Source organism: Salvelinus sp. IW2-2015, linkage group LG27, assembly GCF_002910315.2.
Source record: "Salvelinus sp. IW2-2015 linkage group LG27, ASM291031v2, whole genome shotgun sequence".
Taxonomy (NCBI): Eukaryota; Metazoa; Chordata; class Actinopteri; order Salmoniformes; family Salmonidae; genus Salvelinus; species Salvelinus sp. IW2-2015.
In genome coordinates this window covers 4,916,540-4,927,457 of record NC_036867.1, presented here as the reverse complement: position 1 = coordinate 4,927,457, position 10,918 = coordinate 4,916,540, and the positions used below count along the sequence as shown (strand labels likewise).

Genomic DNA, 10,918 nt, shown 5'->3' with positions numbered 1-10,918 from the left:
CAGTTTGCTAAGAGCTGGCAGCAAGTTGATACTGTAGTCTGCTGGTAGAACCAGTAAAGGCTGCTTTATCACTCTTGGGTAGAGGAATGACTTTGTCTTGACTCCAGGCCTGAGGACAAACACTTTCCTCTATGCTTAGATTAAATATATGACAGATAGGAGTGGCTATAGAGTCAGCTAATATCCTCAGTAGCTTTCCTGTCAGGCGGTGGGTGTAGCTGGTGCATGAAGTCAGGCGCAGGAGAGCAGAGATGAGTGAACAACGCACTTTACTCAAGAAAATAGCACATGCAACAGTACCAAAGTGTGAACAATAACGGTTGTCACAAAACACGGGTGAAAACAGCACCCGTACAAAACCAGCCGGAAACGTACCGACCTGAACAATAAACAATCACACACAAAGACATGGGGGAAACATAGGGTTAAATACATGACCAGTAATTGGGAAATGAAAACCCGGTGTGTGGGAAACAAAGACAAAACCAATGGAAAATGAAAAGTGGATCGGCGATGGCTAGAAGACCGGCGACGTCGACCGCCAAGCGCCGCCCGAACAAGGAGAGGAACCGACTTCGGCGGAAGTCGTGACATTTCCATCTAAATTGTCAATGCCAGGAGGTTTGTCATTATTGATCGATATCAATCATTTTTCCACCTCTCCCACACTAACTTCATAAAATTCTAACTTACAATGCTTTTCTTTCTTTCATTATTTATTTATTTTTTTGCCCAATTTGCGAATTAAGTAATCATTAAAATGATTGGCAACACCAAATTGTTTTGTGATRAATTAGCCATCTGATTCAATGAAAGATCGAGTTGAATTAGTCTTTCTGCCCATACTTTCATTTAAAGTACTCCAAMGTTTTTTTCATCATTGATCTTGGCTTCATTATACGGTTTCTTCTTCTTTTTGTTGAGTTTAGTCACATACTTTCTCAATTTACAGTAAGTCAGCCAGTCAGATGTGCAGAAAGACTTATTAGCCACTCCTTTTTGCCCCATCTATTTCAAACATACAGGTTTTCAATTCCTCCTCAAACCATTGAGCCTTAACAGTTTTTAACAGGTGCATGTTTATCAATAATTGGAGAAAGCAATTTCAAGCTCACAGCAAAATATTTTGTATGATCTGTTATACACTATTTAAGGCCCAGCATTTGGAACTTTGACTTTCCTGGATATATTTTGATCATGCATCTGGATACAGCTGTAGAGTATTACTAAAAATGTGATCAATGCATGTGGATCTTGTTTCCATAGTGTTTGTAAACACCCTGGTAGGTTGATTAATAACCTGAACTAGATTACAGGCCCTGGTTACAGTGAAAATCTTCTTCTTGAGCCGATATTGACTGAAAACCAGTCAATATTCAGGTCCGCAAGAAAGTAGACCTCCGTGTTTACATCACATACAGTATCAAGCATTTCACACACATTAGTTAGATACTGACTGTTAGCTCTTGGTGGCCTATATCAACACCCCAAAAGAATGGGCTTTAGATGAGGCAGGTGAACCTGCAACCACAACACTTCAATAACACTTGACATGAGATCTTATCTAAGCATTCCTGTCTCTTCTATAGATGTTATATCATTGTAGTTCTACTGCTGTATCATCAAAGGAATTACAGTATCTAAATTAGTCTCAGAGATGGCTAATATTTGAATGTTATTTGATGTTAGCAAGTTATTGATTTCATTTCTAAGGCTACATATATTATTAAGTGCTATTTTCATCTCTTTCCTGGGTAGCTTATCAGAGATAGACATAATATGGAAAATGGCAAACAAAGCAAGAGAAAAAAAAACATTCAGTTGGCGTGTGTAAGTGGGTRTGTGTGCTGCGGGGATGAAGCTACGAACCCATAGGCCTGGCTCTCTCATCCTTTCCAGGTTTTGGGGAGGAAGGGTGGAAAATGAGCCTGTCGTAGTGGATGTAAGCCATGTCCCCACATGCTCTGGCAGCTTTCATGGCTGGGATAAGTTCTTTCCTCTTCTGGCGCACAGCTTCAGGATAGTCCTCGTTGAGGAAGATGGACGTTCCTCTCAAATTATTGTCTCTTTCCAGAACAGCTACCTTGTCCTTGAACATCAGGAATTTGACTACTATCGTCCTGGGCCTGACACCTGGGCCGGTGGTGGGTTTTCCAGTCCTGTGGGCACGTTACACCTCAATCTTCCTGTGGTCCATCTTCAGTTTCATAAAGATAATTTCCCTCACTATGTCCTCAGACTCCATCCAGGTCTCATGTGTAGATTCTGCAATTCCATCCAAAACATTATTATTCCTGTAACACCTGTCTTGTGCTCGTCTCCACACCCACCAGGTGTCTCCTATTTCCCTATTATCCCCTGTGTATTTATACCTGCATTTTCTGTCTGTCTGTTGCCAGTTCATCTTGTTTTGTGTTACCAGCGTGTTTCCCATTTCTCCAGTTCTCTGGTTCTTGTTTTCTATTCTTCCTGGTTCCAACCATTCTGCCTGCCCTGACCCTGAGCCTGTCCCTTTTTGACTCTGCCTTGGACTACGAACCTCTGCCTTCCCCTTTAATATAATAAATATTCTGAGAACCGAACCATCCGCCTCCTGTGTCTGCATCTGTGTCATATCCGGGGTCATGATAATGCGAACTGGCCATGACTGACCCAGCAGACTCGGACCAGCTCCGCAACGCTGTCTGCTGCAAGGAGCCACCATTGGAAGACACGAGGAGCTACATCAGAACCTTATGGAAGGACTCCATACCTGGGCAGAAAGCCATGACCAGGGGTTCAACTCATTACTGGAGCAATTCTGCGGACCTCCTGGACGCTCAGTAACCCTACTATCAGCGGTGCTTTTCCCCAGCCTACCCCTGCTTCCCGAGAACCCGGCTTACCGGGSATTTGGCTCCCAGTGCTCCCTCATCTTTGAGCTGCAGCCCTCTTTGTTTCCTTCAGATCGTTCGAAGATAGTGTATCTCATAATGCTATGGCGGTGTGGGAGCAACAATCTGCTGTTTGCTTTCCTCAGGATGATTTCGTAGCAGAGGTGAGGAAGGGGTTTGATTCTCCGGTGTCTGGGAGAGAGGCAGCTTGGAAGCTACTTCAACTACATCAAGACTTCCCATAGTGTGGCAGATTATGCGGTAGACTTTCGCACGTTGATTGCGCAGAGTGCCTGGAACTCGGAGTCCCTGGTTGACACCTTCCTTCATGGATTATCGGAGGCAATTAAAGACGAGCTCGCAGCTGGGGACTTACCCATGGACCTCGACTCCTTCATAGCCTTGACCATAAGAATCGATGGGCGCCTATGGGAACGCAGGAGGGAGAGGTGGTCTGTTCTTGGCCACGGTTTCTCCCTTGCCTCCGAAGAACCCCGGACGTCCCCAACGCCTGCATTCCCGAGAGAATCAGAAGTCACCTGAGTTCCCTCGGAAATCATCGGGGACTGGCGACTTATCTCCTCCAGAGCCCATAAAGCTAGGCAGGGCTAGATTGTCTCATAGTGAATGTTTACGCTGAGCACTAACAGTTGCCTGTATTGTGGTACTACAGGACATTATATATACACCTGTCCAGTAGAAGACCAGGCTCATCAGTAGGTGCGGGTACGCTGGTGGGCCATACTGGGAGTTTCCAAACTCCTATTACTCGTACTCCTCTTCATGCTATCCTGCTGGTCTCCACCGGTCTAAATCTCTCTGGGTGCTCATTGACTCTGGAGCTGACGAGAGCTTCATGGACTATGCCCTGGTATCTGAGCTGGGTATCTCCACACAACCCCTCTCTATTCCCATGGACACCAGAGCATTGGACGGACACTCCATTGGCAGGGTCACTCACAGTACGGTTCCCATTAACCTGCGAGTGTCGGGCAATCACAGTGAGTCAATACAGTTTCTACTAATTGAATCTCCTCAAGTTCCTGTGGTTTTGGGATTTTCATGGCTCCAGAGGCACAACCCCCTGATCGACTGAAAAGACCCTGACTGCAGTGTGCAGTTCTGGGCCGGGCTCAATGTGGGAGGAGTCAAACGCATTTAACACGAATCCTTCCTGTCTCTTTCAAGGTCACCCAAGTTGAGGTTCACGTCGAAGRTATCAACGTCAACGAAAGCGAATCTTAATCGTACCTAACCTACATGGATAAAAATATAAACCATGGAAGTAAGTGAGACTGTCACTATGCATAATGTACTTTGTAATATTCATGTTGTACCAGTGCAGTGGTATATTTTTATATTACCAACTACCGCACTGATGTTTGCATAGCGTTAATTAGCACCCATTTGCACGTGAGCTCGCTAATTAGCAATAGCACCCTTTTGCACTTGAGCTAGCTAATTGCTTACAATGAGGGAATCTTATTTGGACAAATTTGCCTACTTGAGCAGTAAGCCTAGGTTTACATGTACAGTTATGTAATCGATTTGATTGTTGATTTTCTGTGTTTCTTCAATGTATGCCTTGTTGTGTTTGGCTGGATCTAAATGTGCATCGTTGATGCCGACGGCCATTCCCTAAGTTACACATAGTGAGTCTACACAGCCTACACATAGTATATACAATAATGAAATGAAATGCCTATTGCTTATTTTATGCCTTTCTAATTATCATGCCTTTTATGTCTATGTTATTTTCTTTGATGTATAGAGACACGGTAGTGTGTTATTGGAGGGCGAGAGTCTCAAAATGTAATAATGCAGCAGCAGTCAACTTCATCACTGCCCCTTCTGCACATACAAGGCTGAACAATATATGGTCAACAACCACATCAATATATTTGACGTTCACGTTTTTTGATTTGCCCTATTTTTTCAGTTACATCAGTGTACTTAATATAATTGTATAACTTGTTACTTTACTGTTATTCCTCTCTTTCAGAGTTCACAATCATAAAGTGTGGCTTAATTTGTAGAAATGCGACACACCTTCATTGTTGCTATTGCACGGCAACAATAATCAACAGAGCACAGTTTCTGAAGCACCTGACATACCATCAGCATCCAGGGGCCCCTCAAGAGCACCCAGAGGACCGTAAACAGTCCCAAGAGGCCCCTCAAGAGCACCCAGAGGCCCTTAAACAGCGGCCAGTGGCCCCTCAAGAGCACCCAGAGGCCCTTAAACAGCAGCCAGTGGCCCCTCAAGAGCACCCAGAGGCCCGTAAACAGTCCCCAGAGGCCCCTCAAGAGCACCCAGAGGCCCTTAAACAGTGGCCAGTGGCCCCTCAAGAGCACCCAGAGGACCTTAAACAGCAGCCAGTGGCCCCTCAAGAGCACCCAGAGGCCCATAAACAGTCCCCAGAGGCCCCTCAAGAGCACCCAGAGGCCCTTAAACAGTCTCCAGAGGCCCCTCAAGAGCTTTGCCCCTTTAAGATCTTGTCCCCTGGACCTTGGAGGACTTTTGGTGTGGATGATGATTAGGTTAGATATTTCTTTAAATTATTCCACTGAACTGTACCATTTGATTGTTATTCCTTTATTGAAAATTGTACTCACATCACAGGGCATACCAAAGCAAGGCTTCTGTGAGGTGTTTGTTTTGATGGTAAGATGCTGGCTATCCAGTATATTATATTTGTCCTTTTTTTCTGTTGTTATAACATATGAAAGTGATKATTATTTCTGTGCTGGCAGCATGYAAAGCACACTGTTGTTATTRCTCATACCTTTTCTTGTTAATTATTCTTGACACTTTTTGGGACCTATTTCCTACAGTTTTTACACTACATACACAATTCATACATCAAACTCCTGCACAGCTGGATGCTGATGTGACATGCTGTGACTTCTTGGGGGGGATGTCTTCTATATCCTGAAATATATTCCGGGGGGGTGGTATTATTTTCAATATTATTTACTATTATCATTATTATTGTTGTTATCATAACTATCAAACTTAACAACCTACTCTTTCTTAACTTACAGTACGCTCTGTACATTGCAATGAAAGCACAGCGTGATTTCAATGAGGTATGTATAAATTATGAAATTCTCATTACTAGTGGATATAAGGTTTTTGGGATAGCCATCCGATTGTCTGATTTTCTTTTTCAAAGGAAAACATGCAGCAAATTAGGCGATGGTGGTGCCTAGTTCTCCTGCAGAACTTTCCCATGCCGTAAGTCTTGAACATTATAAAAACGTTTCATTTGCATCCTTAAAATCACTTGTTTCACTGTAGCCAGACTGACCTGAATATATTTTTCATATTGAATGTATGTAATGTATGTCATTCACTCACTAAGGTCTGAAGAAGAGAGGTTGAAACATCGAAAAAGGCGGCGAAAACAAAACACACTGCAGGTAGGAGGTGTCATATGATGAGTGGTATAGTCTGTGTTTAAAGACTTAACCCCCCCACCTCTCCAATACATTTCAGGATGATGTAGAAGATGTCCCCCCCCAAGAAGTCACAGCATGTCACATCAGCATCCAGCTCTGCAGGGTCAGGTACTGTATAGGCTATTAGCTAAAGTAAGGTGCATTCTTGTACACACATCCCTAGAGGTTCCCTTACATTACTTAATGACCACAATCTGTTTTCTTTCTAGATGATACCGAAAACAAAATGCACGGCGAACTGGGAGCTGTGAACTGGGTATGTAGTCTACTGTGTGTAATACTGAAGGCTTGATGCATGGCAAGATATAATAGTTGTGATGACTTGTTGAGTAGTTATAGATATCGCTGAAAACCCCTTTAGTAATAGTGGCTTTTGTTTGCATGTGGGTATTGTGAAAGTGGGGTGTAATTTGTCTTGATCACCCAATGAGGCACTACTCTCAATATTTATTCTCCCTTTTTCTTCAAGGAAGCAGATGTTCTTCTAAGGGACAGCCTAGAGGCAGCAAGGTGGTGTGAACGCCCAACATTTAAAGGCATCGTTTCCCTCCCTAGTGTAAATGATATGGATGGGGAAGACCGCATTACAACCCTTAAAAAACTACGGTTGTATGATGGCCTGGATGAAGAGGAAAATATTCTCCTCAAGTAACCATTCATGTTCTCATTCCAGTTAGAGAGATTATGAGATGTTCTATGTGGAGGCAGTTGACAACAAGAAAATGACTGTCTGCCTCTTTTGAGGAGCAGGAGTGAAGCCATTTTTGAGGAGTGGTCAAACATTGTTTTTGTCTGCTGTGTTAATTGTTTCAATTGTTAATTGTGTTGTTTAGTAAAGATGACGTAGAAGTCACCCGAGTCTCTGATCTCTTTACTGGAGCTGGTATAACTTAATGTACAGAGCACATTCAGCTTGTCAGTATGTCTATATGGTATAGTCTGTCTCCATTCTCATGAGGAAAGTAAATAGCATTATAAATCAGGATAGGTAGTAACTGTATATATATGCTCAAGTAAGTAATATAATTACAAAGTCATAACATTTATCAACACAATTTTAACAGTACATGACATACATAACAAGTCTGTTGTTCAGTGCAACAATATCAATAGCTTGTCTCAAATATAGCATGAAGCAAAAAGTGTTACGACACGATCTTCAAAAATGAAATACGTTTGTATTCAACGTGTGCCTTGCACAAACATGTGTGTTTGTATTCAGTGTGTGACTATCAAACCTCAGATGGACAAAAAAAACAACGGTGGGCGGGGTCAAAAGTGAGCAGAGTCAAATGTTTGACTCCACATTGAGCCCGGCCCGAACTGCACACTACAGTCAGGGGTACTTGGATCAGGGGTCGATAATCCAGAGTAGTGGGGCAAAGGTACAGGACAGCAGGCAGGGTCAGGGTCAGGGGCAGGCAGAGTGGTCAGGCAGGCGGGCTCAGAGTCAGGACAGGCAAGGGTCAAAACCAGGAGGACAAGAAAAAGAGAGACTGGGGAAAAGCAGGAGCTGAGACAAAACGCTGGCAATGAACAAACAGCACAGGTATAAGTACCCCAAAAAAAAAGAGAAAAAGAGAGACTGGGGAAAAGCAGGAGCTGAGACAAAACGCTGGCAATGGACAAAGAGCACAGGTATAAGTACCCAGGGGATAATGGGGAAGATGGGCAACATCTGGAGGGGTGTGGAGACAAGCACAAGGACAGGTGAAGCAGATCGGGGCGTAACACCCGACTCCCGTCGGACCCTGCCTTTCATCCGCCAATGTTTTTGGTGGCCCACTGTGGTTCCTGACGCCTCCACATTTGTCGCCGCCTGCACTTTGTGCACACAGAACAAGACTCAGCGGCAAGCTCCGGCTGGCCTCCTTCAACCACTCCCTGTTCCTCACCGCCCCAGTCCCATATATCCCTGGACTTTGTCACTAGTCTACCCCCCGTCAGATGGAAACACCACTATCCTTACAATTGTGGATAGGTTTTCCAAAGCCGCACATTTCATTCCCCTCCCCAAGTTGCCCTCAGCCAAGGACACTGCCCAGCTTATTGTGCAGCGTGTCTTCCGGATCCATGGACTTYCGTTCGACATGGTCTCTGATCATGGTCCTCAGTTCTCATCCAGGTTCTAGAAGGCATTCTGCACCCTGATTGGGTTATCGGCCAGCCTGTCCTCTGGGTTTCATCCCCATAACCAACGGCCAGTCGAAGCGAACCAATTAGCACCTGGAGACAAATCTTCGTTGCCTCGTTTCTGCCAACCACACCACCTGGAGCCAGCAACTCGTGTGGGTGGAGTTCGCCACCAACACCCTTCCCTGCTCGGCCACTGGTCTCTCRCCCTTTGAGTGTTCCTTGGGTTACCAGCCCACGCTCTTCCCTGAGCAAGAGGGAAAAGTCAGCATACCCTCAGCCCAGATGTTTGTCCGCCGAGAGAGAGCCCGATTGGTTTTCCCTCGAGATAATCTGATTTCCCCGTCATTGTTATCATGGATTCACATACAGAACTGATGTTCCCTCTCAATGACTTGTCGTTCTCCTGTTWAAACTCATCGAGCTGATCCTGGGACGACTGAAAACTGTTCTTCATGTCCTGGACCTCTCTGGTCAGGTCATCCAATCTTTTATTAGTTGACTTCATCAGTATTTGGACAAAACACATTTTCTTGTTGTTGTAACAACTGCTTGTATAGATGTTTTGTTTGTTTAAAATATCCTTCACCTGTGATAGAGAGACACCACTGTCCTCAACGGTACTCCCACCGCCTTTGGGCTTTGTCATGGTAGCAATGTAGGCTACGCTGTTACTCCTCGCCGTTCCAGACATGGCAGGTCGCAGGGAAGATGGAAATAACAACATACAGCAAGGCTTTAGACAGCCACAAGCCCGGGACAATCCACGGTCCCAGCCATAAGGATTAACCACGTCGCATGCAACATTCAGACCCTTGGTCGGCAGGATCACTGGACAGATAGCAGCGGCACTAGCAACTGATGCCAACCATGTCGCTGGATCCAAACTCAAAAGATAGCTAGCTAGTAACTAAACTTTTTTAATAGAACACTTTGAAACCACTTAGGAGCCAGGCCCAGCCAATCGATGTTGCTCTTCCTGCCGGTGATTCCCTGATCCACCTCTACGCAGACGACCCCATTCTGTATACATCTGGCCCTTCTTTGGACACTGTAACTAACCTCCAAACGAGCTTCAATGCCATACAACACTCCTTCCATGGCCTCCAACTGCTCTTAAATGCTAGTAAAACCAAATGCATGCTTTTCAACCGATCGCTGCCCGCACCCGCCCGCCCGACTAGCATCACTACTCTGGACGATTCTGACCTAGAATACGTGGACAACTACAAATACCTAGGTGTCTGGCTAGACTGTAAACTCTCCTTCCAGACTCATATCAAACATCTCCAATCCAAAATCAAATCTAGAATCGGCTTCCTATTTCGCAACAAAGCCTCCTTCACTCACACCGCCAAACTTACGCTAGTAAAACGGACTATCTTACCGATCCTCGACTTCGGCGATGTAATCTACAAAATAGCTTCCAATACTCTACTCAGCAAATTGGATGTAGTCTATCACAGTGCGATCCGTTTTGTTACCAAAGTGCCTTATACCACCCACCACTGCGACCTGTATGCTCTAGTCGGCTGGTCCTCGCTACATATTCGTCGCCAGACCCACTGGCTCCAGGTCATCTATAAGTCTATGCTAGGTAAAGCTCCGCCTTATCTCAGCTCACTGGTCACGATAACAACACCCACCCGTAGCACTCGCTCCAGCAGGTCTATCTCACTGGTCATCCCCAAAGCCAACACCTCCTTTGGCCGCCTTTCCTTCCAGTTCTCTGCTGCCAGTGACTGGAAAGAATTGCAAAAATCGCTGAAGCTGGAGACGTACATTTCCCTCACTTACTTTAAACATCAGCTATCTGAGCAGCTAATCGATCGCTGCAGCTGTACATAGTCCATCTGTAAATAGCCCACCCAATCTACCTACCTCATCCCCATATTGTTTTTATTTACTTTGCTGCTCTTTTGCACACCAGTATCACTACTTACACACCATAATCTGCTCATCATCCTCTGCTCATCTATCACTCCAGTGTTAATCTGCTAAATTGTAATTACTTTGCTACTATGGCCTATTTATTGCCTTACCTCCTCATGCCATTTGCACACACTGTATATAGACTTTCTTTTTTTTGCTATTGTGTTAATGACTGTACGGTTGTTTATTCCATGTGTAAATCTGTGTTGTTGTTTCTGTCGCACTGCTTTGCTTTATCTTGGCCAGGTCGCAGATGTAAATGAGAACTTGTTCTCAACTAGCTTACCTGGTTAAATAAAGGTGAAATAAAAAATATTTAAAAAATAACAATGTGTTTTTCCCCACAAAAGGGCTTTATTACAGACATAAATACTCTTCAGCACCGCCTCAGACGATCCCACTGGTGAAGAAGCCGGATGTGGAAGTCCTGGGCTGGCGTGGTTACACGTGGTCTGCGGTTGTGAAGCTGGTTGGGCGTACTGCGAAATTCTCTAAAACAATGTTGGAGGGCAGCTTAT

The 10,918-nt window shown here is 44.7% G+C and overlaps 1 long non-coding RNA gene across 1 annotated transcript; it reads left to right on the top strand.

Moving 5' to 3' along the window:
* The first annotated feature begins 5,654 nt into the window (after positions 1 to 5,654).
* On the top strand, positions 5,655 to 6,325 carry LOC139023137 (uncharacterized). The gene is made up of 3 exons (XR_011474289.1): positions 5,655 to 5,963; positions 6,050 to 6,111; positions 6,239 to 6,325. It is a non-coding gene; the product is annotated as an uncharacterized lncRNA (long non-coding RNA).
* Positions 6,326 to 10,918: the final 4,593 nt, after the last annotated feature.